Source organism: Mus pahari, chromosome 21, assembly GCF_900095145.1.
Source record: "Mus pahari chromosome 21, PAHARI_EIJ_v1.1, whole genome shotgun sequence".
Lineage (NCBI taxonomy): Eukaryota > Metazoa > Chordata > Mammalia > Rodentia > Muridae > Mus > Mus pahari.
Window position 1 is genome coordinate 51,881,231 of NC_034610.1, and position 16,212 is coordinate 51,897,442.

A 16,212-nucleotide genomic window follows, 5' to 3' on the forward strand; every position below is an offset into this window, starting at 1 on the left:
TAGAAGGAATAACAATATGAACTAACCAGTAACCCCCAGAACTCCCAGGGACTAAAACCTACTTTTAATAACAGTTCACAAATACTTTGACCCAGGTCTACCCCACTGGCCAAAGATAGGGGGAAAAAGATGGTAAATAGCACAAGGGGATGTAGACCTTTGTAGAAGCAGTTACTTGAGGCAATTGCAATCTCCATTTGTCAGGATACCAACAGTCCAGTTCAGTAGTGTCAGGATACCAAACATGAACCAGCAGCAGTGTCATGATCCAGAGAAAAAGCCAGGCCTCTGCCAAATCAGCACGAGAGAGCGGGAGCAACCAGGACCAGCCTGGATACCAGCGGAAGTTCTCTGGTATGCTTCTCTCAATGAAGCAAAGATTAGCTAAAATGAAAATGCCAGACCAACAAAGTGTTCCAAAGCTAGCTATACAAGCATAATGTCACTGTCTGTTGGGTCCTATTTCTACTCTCTCCAAACATCACATGTCCTCCTATAGGTCTTGCCTCAGCAAAACACCAAGCACATCTCCATCACGTGACACTACCTGAAGCTTCCACTTCAATATAGTTCCAAGAAGTCCATGTGTTAAATTATGATCATATGAACCATTATGAAGAACTGTAGTTGGAAATTTAATGACTTTGGTGTTCATAGGTGGGACACAGGGTGATAAGTTCACCTATGAGCTTATCAATGGGTTTGTCCATTGATGAAATTAGAACTCTCACAATCTACTCAGATCCCATCAGCACCACCAGCTACGGTCCAAGTTTGCAGCATACGAGCCTTTACATGGGGTAGTACATATCATAACCATTGTTTTTCACTACTTGCCTCCACTGGCCCATATCCATCTCAAAATTCAAAATGCACTTAGCCTGCATGGGTCCAAGAACTCTAGCACTGTTCAAAGTTCAAGTTTAAAACTTCTTTGAGGCTCAAGGCAGACTTTTAGCCCGAATTCTGTATTTTACATTGGAATGTACAATCCTATATTTTATATTGGTACAATGGGGACTGTGTTATAGGAGCACAGTTAGCATTGCCATTTCAAAAGGAGAGGATGGGGACACAGAAAAGGATGATCCTAAAGCAAGAGCAAAACACAGCAGTGTTGTGTAAAATATTAAAAAGCAATCTACGCTACCACCAGCAGGGCACCAGCGGACAGGCTAGCCTGTCCTCAGCCCGGTAGACTGACTCACAGCTCCAAAATCTCTCCACCCAGCTCGCTAAGTTCCCATGGTGGGCTATTGCCACACATACCCCATGCTTCCAAATTCCCGTACCTGGCTGGGGTGTCCTGCTGCCATCCCTTTCTCTGGAAATCAGTTGAGTCGCTGCATGAAGGAAAACACTACACAATCTTAGTTTAGAATTTACAAGTAACACAATCGCTAGGTGTGGAAACTAGCATCGTAGTTTTGTAAGCTATTTTAAGTTATTAATCCTCCGATGTCAGATCCAGGTGGATCCTCCACCTAAACTGGGGGCCTGTCGCTACCTACATTGTGTCCCCATGTTCTTTCCCATGCAAAAGTAACATTCTCCTGCCTCCCCTCTTCCTCTCTCTGACCTGAAAGTCCCACCTACTCACCCAGTGATTGGTTCCTTGAAATATTTATTCATTATGGGAAGCTTCTACCCCACAGCAGAGCAGATATTATATCTTGCATATCTATGTCTGAGCTCCAGAAGTCTTGGTAGCACCATGATCTTTCTGGCTCCACTGCACATAGCCTCCTTTTTAGTCTCAGAGTGTTCACTGCACACAGCTGTACTCTTTCTTTAGCGTTTGTTCTGCATTCTTAGACTCTCCTTTGTAGCGAAGACATCACCTTCATAGCTTTTATACATTACTCTCTCAGGGACATCTTCTAAGTATTCTGACCCTGTTGCTAATTACCTGGAACAATCACGGACCTTCCTTCAAAAACCAGCCTTTGTGACTACGTAGTTAGAGTCTTTAAAACCAGCATCATGTGGACAAGGCTGAGATGCAAGCAGTCACAGGGTCTCCTTCAAATGTGGTTTTGGTATCTTCTGAAGGTTCTTATAGCTGGGCACACTGGCAGACTCATCTCTAGGAGATCCTGTGCAAGAAGGCTACTCAGAAACTGTCTTTTCTGATGTCTTTCAAGGGACTTTTATATCCTTGAGCTTGAAATGGGTACAATTGGAACAGTTCTTGAGATATCTACAAGCCATCTCTTCCACTGTCCTTTTGCCAAGTACTTAGCTTTTCTTTATAATGGCACAAATATCTAGGAATCTCTCCTTTCTTCACAACTTTACACATACTTTTTTTTGGATGTTCCCCATTACCCAAATCTTATTCTGTTTGCTCATAAACTCACTGTAAATCACCTAAAACCAGCCAGCAATATCTGAAAGTGTGAATAACAGTTTGTCCCAAAATCTCTACCAGATTAGTTACCTTTACTTTACAGTTTACATCCAAGTGGCACCGGGTTATATGCCACCAGGTAACATGAATAGGCTTGTCCAATCCACAGTGGACTCTTTATTTCCATCTAAAAATTGCTTGAACATAATCTTTACTGTCCACATTCCTGTCAGCAGGCTGGTCTTTGGTGTTCACAGTTTAATCACCTACATCACATAGTAAGCTCTACCTACAATGTTCTAAACACTTTTCTAGCCTATCTCCAACATGCAAATTCTTCTCATACACATGTCCCAAAGGTTTCCAAACCTCATGCTCAGGTGTAACCATAGCAACAACCTCAATTCTGGGTACCAGGTTCCTGTGTTAGCTGCCCATTGCTTAAAGTACCTTAAAAACGACAATCAGAAGACTGGAAGAAAGATTTGATTCAGTTCCTATTTTCAGGGCTTCAGTGTATGGCTACTTGTCTTCATCGCTTTGGGCATATGGTGAGACAGAACATCCCGTGCTTCTTTGTGTCTTGTTCCTGATCATCCCTGTCTTACTTCCCACATTTGGAAATGATGGATGTAAAAACCTGTAGTATTTTCTGGTTAGATGAATAAATTATAATATTACCATTTTTAATTTTAGAAGACAAGTATATTGTGAGCTGTTACTGTTTTTCAAACCTTCAGCAGAGAGTCTGAGGAGACAGTTCCCTTGGTACAGTGTTTGCTGCTCATATATAAGGGCCTGAGTTTGTTGCCCAGATCTGATGTAAAGCAGCTAGGCATGGTGTGGCATGTCTTCACTCTTAGTGCTAGAGGTAGAGACAGGTGATTTCTGTGGACTTCTGGCAGGCCTGCCTAGCTGAGCCCTGGGTTCAGTGAAAGACTACAGATCCATCTCAAAGACCAAGGTAGAGAATGAGTGATGTTGCCTTCTGGCCCCCATCTACAGGGAACAAGGTGCATCTATACTTCCACACACATAACCCTGATTCCCCACCCCTCATGAACATTTAAAGAGTTCATGGAAGACTCCTCAAACATCAATGGTCATTCTCTTTATATATTTTTATTTTATTCCCTTTTTATTCTTTAATCTTTTTTTACAGTCCAGTTTTTATTCCTCTCCTAGTCCACCCTCTGACTGTTCCACATCTTATAAATCCTCCCCCAACACCCATCTCTGAGAGGATGTTCCCAGCCCCTAACCCACACCCCACCAGGCCTCCCCACTCCCTGGGGCCTCAAGTCTCTTGAAGGTTAGGTCATTCTCTTACTGAGGTCAGACTATGCAGTTTTCTTCTGTATGTGTGTTGGGGCCTCATATCAGCTGGTGTATGCTGTCTGGTTGGTGGCTCAGTGTCTGAACAATCTTGGTGATCCAGGTTAGTTGAGACTGCTGATCTTCCTACAGGGTCACCCTTCTCCTCAGCTTCTTCTAGCTTTACCCTAACTCAACCACAAGGGTCAGCAGCTTCTGTCCACTGGTTGGGTGCAAATATCTTCATCTATTTCAGCTGCTTGTTGGGCCTTTGGGAGAGCAGCTGTGCTAGACTCCTGTTTGTAAGCACAGCATAGCATCAGTAATAGTGTCAGGTCTTGGGGCCTTACCTTGAGCTGGATACCAATTTGGGCCTGTCACTGGACATCCTCTCCCTCAGGCTCTTCTCCATTTTGACCCTGCAGTCATTTCAGCAGGAACAATTCTGGGTTAGAGGTTTTGACTGTCGGATAGCAACCTCATCACTCCACTTGATGCCCTGTTTTTCTACTGAAGGTGAACTCCATAAGTTCCTGCTCCCCACTGCAGAACACCTCATCTAAGGTCCCTCCCATTAAGTCTTGAGGGTCTCTCACTTCCTAGGACTCTGGAACATTCTAAAGGGTCCCCCTACCTCCTACCTCCCAAGGTTGCCCATTCCTGTTCTATTCACTGGCCCTCAGGGCTTCAGTCCTGTTCCACAACCCTCACCAATACCTGATCATGTTCCCTATCCCAACCAGGTCCCTCCCCATCCTGTGGAAAAACTTCCTCATCTAGGCTTCGCTTAGGAAAATGTTTCAATTTTATTTAAATTAATTAATTAGCTACTTACTTCTCAGTGACACATGATAGAAAAATATCACTGTTTCTGTCTCATGGAGTGGCTCTTATATGCAATAAAAAAGTGCCCGGTTACTCTCATCCAGGTTGAGTTTACTAAAAAGCCATCAGATCTGACTTTAGCATTTATTTCCGGATGCTTTATAAAGTGAGTATGTGAAGGATATTTAGCAGAACAGGAACACAAAAGTAGGCAAGGAAAAGCATCAATATCATTTTGCCAGGATGTGAAATCCTCGGCAACCAAAATTCACCACAGTGTCTGTTCTGCTTGGACAGGGAAAGCCATAGTCCTTCATATTTTCTCTCAAGTTAGCAATTGGCCACAAGCTGTTAGTGGGAGGTACACAAACTGCCAGAGACTCTCAGTTCTTTTACACTAATATCCAAACTGAAAACTCTTCAGGTATTTTCCACAAGTCTTAGAGATTGCAAGAGACAGACAAAAGAGATGCTTGGGAGTAGTGAAGGAAACGCAGATGGAACAGAGTGTCCTAGCTACATGAGTATCAGTTGTGTGGAAGGACGGTAATCATAGATTGGGAAGAAAATGGAATCTGTACAAATTTGCCTTTAAAAGCAAATATTTCAGGGGTGACAGTGTGCTGACACAGAAGATGGTATCCTCCATGTTAGGTGCCCATATCTTTTATGTCACAACCACATGATATATATATATATATATATATATATATATATATATATATATATATATATATATATATATATATAAATNTATATATATATACATTTGTTTGTGTATGTATGTATATATACACATTTGTGTATGTATATATGTATGCATATGTGTATATATAGGTATATGTATAGAGATAGATAGATAGATAGATAGACAGACAGACAGACAGATAGGATGGAGCTGATGCCTGAGTGACACTACTAAGTGGCTAAAAACGGACAGAAAGCCTAATACTATTATTCTGCTAAATGAACATAGCAATAGATTAACCCCTAATGACTTTGTGCTAGAAATGCAGATCAATTCTTTATATATTATACATGTAACACACTTACACACATATTACACACACACACACACACACACACACACATGCTGATGGCTTGGACATTTTTTCTTTTAAACAAAACCAACAACACACATCTGTACCATAATTAAACTGCTCTTCCTTATGCTCGGATTGAGTTTACAAACCAGCACAAGTGATAATGACAGGACGAGAAAGGACTCATTCTAAGGTGTGAGCCTATCGTTGTTGATTCATCAACTCCAGGTTGACAAATCTCCCACAGGATGCAGTAGCCATCCCTGACTCTTATGACTCTCGAGGTGCCTCACTTCACCCAGAAGATGCCTAGCTGAATACCACAGTTGTCGTGCCTCTCGCTCATTTCAGAAGTTCCAAGTAGACCTTTCAAGTCACTCCTTGCTCTAACTTGTTCTCAAAGTTTAGAGGATGCTTGTTGAAGCTAAAGCAGGAAGCAATATAGTGGGGTAGTGAGTATGGACCAGCCTCAGTGTCTTGTGTTAGAGGCCTTTGCCACTCTGGGAATTGAATTCATTGCCACAAAGGCTGTCCTCTCTAACTGAAAAGAAAGGAACCTAACATTGGGCTCTAGCTGTGTCAACTACTGTTTCTGTGATACCACATGCAAAATCTTCACTGTGGTCAGACGTCATGTAGGTATAATGCTTCAGTCCATGTAAAAGTTATTGTCTCAACTGGAACCAATTCTTCTTGAAAAAATTTGTAGAATAACTTACTAATTTGCTATCTCTATCTTTTGCTTTTTCCCCCTCTCATCCTGCCCTCCCTCCTTCCTGCCCTCCCTTTCTCTCTTCCTCCCTACCTCATTCCCTCCTTCTTTCCAGCTACCTATAGGAGAAAAGGCAGATGGGACAAAGAAATGAGAGAAAGAATTTCAAGGTTAAGAAATGCAGCCACCTGAAAGTGTGTGGGTAATAAATGAGAAGAGTCAACTCTCTAAAGAAATGAACCAACAGAAAAAAAAAACATGTAAAGATACAAAAGAGATGATTCTTAAAATAGTAATGAGGGCTTTTAAATAAGGATGGCAGAAATCCCAGGGTAGCTGGCCTGGTAAAAACTATTGGGGCCATAGTAAAGAACAGAAGAATCCCAGAGCAGTTCAGATATCCAAACCGGCTAAGGGGATGTCAGGACTCTTTATGGGACAAAGTCTACTTTTGATTATATTATTTTAATATATACACTCCACCAGATAGATGAATAGATTTAGTTGTGGTTAGGTGTGTATGTTTGTAAATCTGTATGTGCCATAAGAGATTTTTATGCAAAGATATGGCTAACCAGAATGGAGTATCTTAATTTTAGTCTTACCAGGTACTCATTTTCACACATCAAGAAAAATTCATATTTACTAGAAATAAAAACAAACATGATAATAATTTATTACCCTGGGGTTGTCTCTCCATATTCTCATGGTGATCTCCAGTGGATTGCACAAGCCTTGATCATTCAAAGATTTTTTTTTTTTTTTAGTTTGTTGCATAGGACCTGAATAGTCTAGAACCAAAGTTAAACTGGAGGCCCTGTTTCTTTTTGTTTTTGTTTTTTGGCTTCTGGGCCTATCTAAATTTCGCCAATAGTTCCTGAGTCAAGGAGAATGGATACTTAAGAACTTGACAATAGCACAGAAAACCAAGAAAGTTTTTGGCCCCAGACACAGGGCAGAATCTGCTGGAGTTCTTAGAATCCTCTGTGTTTTGGGGTTTGGCTGGGAAGGGAGCTCTAGGGAGATCCTTTGGCTCTTCTTGTGCAGCTGGGTGAAAGAACTAGCCAGGATTATGTAACACACCCTGGATAAAAGTCTCCATCATTTACACAAAGCCAGAAGTTTAAAGTGCATGAAAACTGCTGTCTTTCTATAAAATTAAATAAAATTAACCATAAAGAACATCCCTTTTCTTCCTACAGAGAAATGAATACAATCTACAATTGATCCTCCTCTGAAATTATTCCTGAAAAGCCATTAAAATTCTAAAGTTCTACAGCAACATTCATTTTCTCTTTGCTTCCTGTCCTGCTAGTAGAATTGGCAGTCATAATTTTCAAAGTTTAGCACGTCAATTCTAGAGTCAAGAGAGTTCTGTTGAGTTTATGCTGTCAGTTACTCCCATGCTTTCCACACATAGCTCCCATTTATTTGTTACTTACACTGGTTGTGAGACTAACTTTTAGTGTTGGAACCATCTCTCCATTCCTGTTTTGCTATTTTCTTTGCATCGTCCAGTTGGGGGAATGACGGTGAAAGATCAATGCATGAGCTGTCTCTCCAACTAGCTCATCAGAAAATTGAATCTCTATTTTCTCTTCTCTCAGGAGCTGTGGGCCATAGATTTGCATAACTTCACCTTCCCAAGACATAGAGATGATTTATTGATCAAAAGGCACCACATATTCACTGTTGCAACATGATTATGGAGTACCCCATGTAGGCTCATATATTTGAATACTGGATCCCTAGCCTACCATGCTGATTTGGAAGGACGTAGATCCTTTAACAGGTAGAGATTTCCTGGTGGGCAGGGAACATTATAAAAGGTACTGAAGTTTTATAGCCTGTCTATACTTCCTGTTCTGCAAACTGACTATAGATGTGTAATGTGACCATGTTCCTGTGGCCATGTCTTCAGGGAAACAGTGGACATAACCTTTTTAAATCCATGTGTTAATGCAACCAGTAAGCTCATAGTTGATTTGGGTTTCTTCATGTTGTTAATAGGAAGAGATTGATTGAAAGAAAACATGAAAACACAGTATGTTCACATGAGAATTTTCATCTGTACATACTCTACAAATTACAATTCAAACTCAGGATAAAAACAATGCTTTGAAAAGGAAACAGGCCTCATAGAGCCTTCATAGAACCAAGGGCCTCTCCTCCCATTGATAACCGACTAGGCCATTCTCTGCTACATATGCAGCTGGAGCCATGAATCCCACCATGTGTACTCTTTGGTTGGTGGTTTAGTCCCTGGGAGCTCTGGGAAATTGATACAGAAAATATGGTACATTTACACAATGTACTACTCAGCAATTAAAAACAATGAATTTATGAAATTCTTAGGCAAATGGATGGATCTGGAGGATATCATCCTGAGTGAGGTAACTCAATCACAAAAGAACACACATGATATGAATTCACTGATAAGTGGATATTAACCAAGAAACTTAGATAAATTGTACCCAAGATACAATTTGTAAAACACACGAATCTCAAGAAGAAGGAAGACCAAAGTGTGGATACTTCGACCCTTCTTAGAATGGGGAACAAAATACCCATAGAAGGAGTTACAAAGACAAAGTTTGGAGTGGAGACAGAAGAAAGGATCATCCAGAGACTGCCCCATCTGGGAATCCATTCCATATACAACCACCAAACCCAGACACTATTGCATATGACAGCAAGATTTTGCTGAAAGGACCCTTATATAGCCGTCTCTTGTGAGGCTATGCCAGTGCCTGGCAAATACAGAAGTGTATGCTCACAGTCATGTATTAGATGGAACACAGAGCCCCTAAAGAAGGAGCTAGAGAAAGTACCCAAGGAGCTAAAGTGGTCGGCAACTCTATAGGAGGATCAACAATATGAACTACCCAGTGCCCCCCAGAACTGTGTCTCTAGTTGCATATGTAGCAGAGGATGGCCTAATCAGCCATCAATAGGAGGAGAGGCCCTTGGTCTTGTGAAGATTATATGCCCCAGTACAGGGGAATGGCAGGACCAGGAAGGGGAATGGGTGGGTTGGGGAGCAGGTGAGGGCAGGGCATAGGGTACATTCAGGATAGCGTTTAAGATATAAATGAAGAAAATATCTAACAAAAAAAAAATGAAAGGAGGAAAAAAAGAAAAGAAAACAGGCCACAGTTATTTCCAAGAAAAAATTCCAACATTAGAAAACAGAACAATCAAACAATGAACACCCTAAAGACAAAGAAGAAGGGTTTAGAAAACGGAGAAAGAAGAGGATAAAGAGGATTATAAAGCAAAACTGAAAAATAGATTTTTCAAAAATAAATGCACTCTGGTGTTTATATTGCATTTTTGCAAGCCTTATGCAATTTCTGCTTGTGTCATGCATTATGGATGTAGCCAGAGCTGTAAAACCCTTTGAAGCATAGGAGTATCAGAGAATCTACACCATTCTGATCCATCTGCCTTTGCTCTTATTTTATTTTACAATTGGGGGTAAGATTGCTTGCTCTGCATTATATCTTTCTTCATGGATCAAATTACTTTTAAAAAGCATTTATGTTCAGTAATCACTTTTATACATGGAGGAGAAAGGATAAGCTTGAAGAGAAAAAGTAAATGCGAAGCCCTATCTCAGAGTCCTGCCTTCGCAGTGCATCTACTTCCTCTACAGTGGCATATGTAGCAAAACCAAAACCTGGTTCTCTTGGTATTTGGATCTCTCATGATTACACAGTCAGTGAATGTTTCCATTGCTCAAAATGGCTCCTCAGACTCTTGTTATTGAAGGCATTTGGTATTTGGGATAGAGGATACCTTAAGTTACAAGGGTCAAGAGAACACAGTTGACATTAAAGCAGGAAGAACAACAGAAAGATTTAAGAAGAGGATTGCTACTACTGTTGTTAAGCTATGTGGACATGACATCAAACTGTCTTCTAAGCATCCATGCTTGTATCCACAAACAAATGTTGTTAGCCTTAAAATACATTGCATTCATGAACTCACTGCTGCTATGGTTACATGTACTGTGTCTGCCCAAGACTTGGCCTGTCCAATAGCTAGCCATGGATGGTGGAGAAGCTCATGGGACTGTATTGTTATCTGCTAAACTATTGGATGATAGATTCTGGGAGAGGGGGAGTCACTATTTTCAGGTCTGTACCCCACTATTGAGCATAGTAGCTTCCATTTGATGGTCCATGGGATGATCCCATCCCCATAGTCACCCTGATGGCCATAGTTAATCTGGGTAGATTACAAAAATACAGAGAGAGAGAGGGGGGGGAAGGAAGATATGATCAGGAGAAAGTGACCTGTAGAGGGGAGTAGATGATCAAAGGGTGTGTGGGAGTTAAGAGTGATGAGGGGGGTGAGAATAATCAGTGTGAATTATATACATAAATGAAATGGCCCAACAACAAGATTTAATTAATTAGAAACTCACATAATCATAGAAATTTTTACTCATTGAGGACTCTTTTATAAAGGAATCATGAATAAAGTTAAGAGACTATTTTAAATGTGATATGCTATAAAATGTAAAAATAATATCATTAATATTGATATTAATTTTGATTGATGGATGTTATTTCTCACTCCATCAAGTTACAAACTAGATTTGAATTAGGAGTTCAAATCACAAACAAGAATAAAAACTTTATGTTTTACCTAGTAAAGTATCTTTACTACAACTTTAAATATATGAATTATAAATTTCTGCTCTCTGCTTTTTCAAATACGTTCAGTAGCAACCCCCTGTATGCAATCTTGATTAATTCACCTTGTTATATTATGTAGCAGCTTATAACTCTTTTCCACATTGGCATGCTTTCAACTATTCAATTAAAAATGGGATGTTTTATTAATGCAGTCGGTTGTTGATACAAACCATCTTGTACTTTTCATATTCAGCAAAAATGCAGCTAAACTCTCTCCATTAACTTATTACTTAATAGTAAAAAATAGAAGACTAATGGAATGTTTACAATGCAGATCCAATGATAAATTTAGAATTCTAGTTTTCTGCCCCATGGAAATTTAAGCCCTCCCACATGCAAATAAGGTTTCCCCAACCTCAGCTCAAGCCAATGTGAAGTACCTGCTGTCAGACCCTGAAGCATCCCCAGAACTGTATATAAATCCTATCCAGGGAATAAAACGTGTGGGAGAACTAATCTGTCATCCTAGACTTTTGTCCCAAGAGCTGTAACACTTGGGAAGAGACCTGCTCTCCCAAAGCTCCAGCTGAGGCTCTGCCCCACTCCTCACTGGCTAGTCTTGGCTTCTCTTTGGCCTGGCCTGACCATACTCAGTGCAGGGAATTATGGCCTGGCAGGGAAGGAGGTGGAGCCAACCAGCGCAGAGGAAGCGGGGGAAGCAACTTCCCCTCCCTGCCCGCATTTGCTTCCCTTCTCTGGAACCCTCGCACCAGTCCTGGCTACAGATTTCCGTGGAAAGCCTCTGGTACTCAGGCCCACAGTGGTTCTAAACCCTCCTAGTCATGTGACTATTTAATATAGTACCTTGTATTGTGACCCCACCCAAGCACAAATTTATTTTTCTTACTACTTCATAACTATAATTTTGCTACTGTTACAAACCATAATATATATCTGATATGCAGGATATCTAATATGCGACCCCTTGAAAGGGTCTTTCAATTCCCAAGAGGTTGAGACCCACAGGTTAAGAACCATTCATCTGAGGGGGGCGGGCTGGGAAAGGGGTTAACATTTGAAATGTAAATTTAAAAAATCCAATAAATAAAAACAAAAACGAACTACTCTTCTATCTTGATGACTGTCACTTTCATATGGATAGTAATCCAACACTCCCACCTCAGTACCTGCATAACTACGGCTGACTACCAACGCAGACTTAACCAGCTTGGGATCATTATTTCTAGTTTACCATTTTTGTTTTCACAATCACCTCAATTTTCTGCTGTCTCTTCTTTTTGGACTTCTAGTAATAATATCAGCGTCAAATTTATCTTAATTACTCATTTGTACACTTGGTTCATTTAATCATTAATCTGATTTTCCTGGTTTATAAACAGGCAAAGTATTACCTACCTCATCTTTCTGATGTTACATACAGAGATCAATGACACAAATCAACACAGCTTTTTTTGCTAAGAGGAGACCATGAATGATCCACGCTATGCACCCCATGTACAAAGTCTTGAGATTTATTACTTTTAAAACTCTTTTTGAGACTGCAAGTTGTCCTCCTTTGTCCTTCTTAAAACCCCAGATCTAACCCTAGATCAACAAGTCCCTCCCTTTCTCAACCCCAGATCTAACCCTAGATCAACAAGTCCCTCCCTTTCTCATCATACATCTGGCTGCCAAACCCCAATGAAAATAAATGCCTTGACAGCATGGCTTGATGCCACTACAAACTCATAGTGTCCTACATCAGTGGAGCTATTAGCACTGCACAGTAAGACTACTAACTATCCATTGTCTACTTCCTCTTTCGTATCCCACAATAATATTTTTGAGCCTTCACTACTTTGATGTGCTCCATCATTTTTAGCAAATGAATTCTACATCAGAGAGAAAATGCAGATCCTTTTGGAAGAATGTTTTTCCACTTCTGGATTCTTCCCACCGAAAAATAGCTGCCCCATGTATTGGGTATCATCTATGTGTTGTTTGGATCACATCTTCCAATTTCTTAGGCACCATAGTTAAATCAGGTATATTTCAAGGGTTTTTATTTTTCTTCTTTGACTCTCATTTATCATATTCCCATGTCCTGAGACTCTCTGATCCCAATCTGTGCTTCGTCGTCTCAGTCACAAGTCCCACCTTGCAAATGTTTCCGATTACTAAAATCAACAGGTAAATTTTAGTCTTTACCTTATGTGCCCTCTGATTGTTCAAGATTCTTGCCTTCATCCTCCTGATGCCATTTCCTTGCATGGTTTCTATGGTATCACTGAGTTGATTCTCCTCCTTTATCTGTCATATTAAAAACTCTGGTCCATTAACCACATTTAACAAGGATCCTCTAACATCTAAACTTCTAACCATAGTTTTCCCCATATCTTTGTAATTAATGGATAATTCAAAATAATTCAAATGAAACTCATTTCTGGTGCCCTATATAGGATTTCAAACATATGCTGCAGCAAGCTGAATTGTCATCTTCCTGGTGTTAAATTTACATACCTTCTGTCTTTTCTGGCTTGGCAAATAGTACCACCTTATACCCTCCTCTCTTAAGCCAGAAGCTTCTTTAATCTGTTTTTAGAGTCTTATCCAATTTTTCCATATTATTTTTAAGTCTAATTTTTAATTATCTTTCCACGATCACTGTTATATCCCTGGGCTTCGTTGTATTTTCGTCAAAAACCTCCTCCTTTGTTTCTGCCAGAATGAGCTGGATAACACGAACCATCATGTTCCTGTTAGAGAGTCATCATGTTCCACTGAAATTCTCTCCATATTTCCTATAACTCTCAACTTTAAACACAATTTAGTAGAAACTAATTTGTACTGTACTAAGCACTTGCTAAATGACAGTCACTTTGTTTCCTATAAACTCATCCTAAAGATAATCTTCCAGAATAAAAATGAAATAGGAACAAATGAAGATGTCAAAGATGAAACTATTAGGAAATGTATTGTAGTCAGAATTCAAAGAAAATACTTTAAAACATAGCCAAAAAAAAGTCTCTTAATGTTTGTTACAGAAATAACACAAAGCTGGCTTTGTGTCTTGGTCCATATTTTATTTATTTCCTCACAGGTGGCTGAGCCCCACTGGTTTAAAAGTATGTGCCAAACTCAAGTTTATACATTCAGCTACCTTAAAATACCTCAGTCAAACAGAATTTTAGACATTTAGCAACTGCCAGCTGTGCACTCTTATAAAACTTCATGCTGCATCTTCTGACCACTAATAGGCAAGATTCCAAGCTAATACAATGCTTTCAAAGACAGTGGAGTGGAGGCAGGAGGGGATACGGATGAGATTTAAACTTTACTCTTGGTAGAGCACTCAAGAATTTCTGCAGAGGACTTTCCACAATACATAAGATGTTTCAACAGAATAGCTCTAGGTGGACAGTAGATTTGGGGGAGCAAAACGGAGGCAGCAGCTGAGACAAGTTGATGTAGCAAGGAGGCAGCTGCAGTAGATCTACCAGTAAAGGTTCACAGCTGCACACTGTTTTAGAAATGGAGTTACTGAGTTTGCTAATTGGCTATGATTGGGATGTACAAGAAAAGTCAAAGGATGAGACTGGCCTCCATCCTTTCCAGTGTGAACAATAGAAAGGTGGAAGAGCTGTGGAACCCAGGAGAGCTGTGTTAAGAGAAGATTCTCAGACACCAGGGGCCCACTTAACTGTGAAAAAGATCTTTGTTAGTGGTATGAAAGAAGACACTGAAGAACATCGCCTTTGAGATTATTTTGAGCAGTCTGAGAAAATACAAGTGAGAGAAATTATGACTGTTAGAGGCAGTGGGAAAAAGAGGGGGTTTGCTTTTGTCACCTTTGATGACCATAACTCTTTGGATAAGATTGTCATTCAGAAATACCACACTGTGAATGGCCACAACTTTGAAGTAAGAAAACCTCTGTCCACGTAAGAGCTGTCTCGTGCTTAGTCCAGCCAGAGACATCAAAGTGTTCTGGAAAGCTTGTTGGTGGTTGTGGCGGAGTTTTTGGTGGCCATGACAATTTTGGTCGAGGAGGAAGCTTCTGTGGTTATCGTGGTGGCTTTGGTGGCCGACATGGTGGTAGATATGGCAGTGGGAATGGCTATAAGGATTTGGCTATGATAGTGGTTATGGAAAAGGTGGCCCTGGTTACTCTGGAGGAAGCAGAGGCTGTGGAAGTGGTCAGCAGGGTTATGGAAATCATACAGTGGTTTTGGTGGGGCGTGGCAGCTATAGCAGCTGTAACAACACAGGAAGTGGAGACAGTTATGGTGGTTTTGGAAGGTACAGTGATTTTGGCAATTGCAACATCAGTCTTTAGAGTTTGGATCCATGAAGGGAGGAAACTTTGAAGCTTATGATGCTGCAAGCCACGACTTTGCTAAACCAAGAAATCAAGGTGACTGCAGAGGTTCCAGCAGCAGCAGCAGCAGCAGCAGCAGCAATGGCAATGACTGGAGTTTCTAATTACATCCAGAAAACAAAATTTAGAGTAGAGTAGAGCCAGAGAAGTAACAGAGAAACTACAGGTTACAACAGATTTGGGAACTCAGTGGTAACAGGGTTAGCTGCTACAAAGAAGACATGTCTTTACACAAGACTAATGTGTGTGGGCAAAATCTTTCGGACTGTTATTTGTGACAAACTGTATAACAGGTTATTTTAGTTTCTGTTCTGTGGAAAATGTAAAGCAAAACAAAGGGTTTTACTGTAATCCTTTTTACTATGGTGTTGATTGCTAAATGTCTGATCATGGTGCTCAGTAAATGTTCCTTTAAAAAGAGGAGAGAGAGAGAGAGAGAGAGAGAGAGAGAGAGAGAGAGAGAGAGAGAGAGAGAAAGAGGGAGGGAGGGAGGGAGGGAGGAGAGGGAGGGAGAGAGAGCTAAAAGAGAAGACAGGAATATGTTCTTACTGGAATTGTTAAGTATTATAGAGAACAAAAAGAGAGAACTGGAAAGTTGTGTTGGGGCAAGTCAGATGGAAATACTGTTGAAAATGGTATTTGTCCATTACAATGAGCAGTTTTAGCTGTACTTCTGGTCTTGTCACAGGCTGTAATAGTCCTAACACCTGTTTAATATGTGAAATATACTAAAAGAAAAAGAAGCTGTCACCTTGAGGAGGAGAGGGACAGGAAAGTTTCAGGACAGGGAACCTGGAAGGGGCTGGAGGGTAGAAAGGGAGGGAGAGTGGGGTAATTCTACTTCAGTTAAGACCTCAGAAAAAGGCAAGAAAGAAATAATATCATTCCTTTCCGCCTTTCGCCTAATAGGATAACACGCTCTGGTCTACTTTCTTTCTTTATAAAGA

At 40.4% G+C, this 16,212-nt stretch overlaps 1 pseudogene; it reads left to right on the plus strand.

Annotated features, from left to right (window-relative positions):
* The first annotated feature begins 244 nt into the window (after positions 1-244).
* Positions 245-15,369, plus strand: LOC110337993 (annotated as a pseudogene).
* Positions 15,370-16,212: the final 843 nt, after the last annotated feature.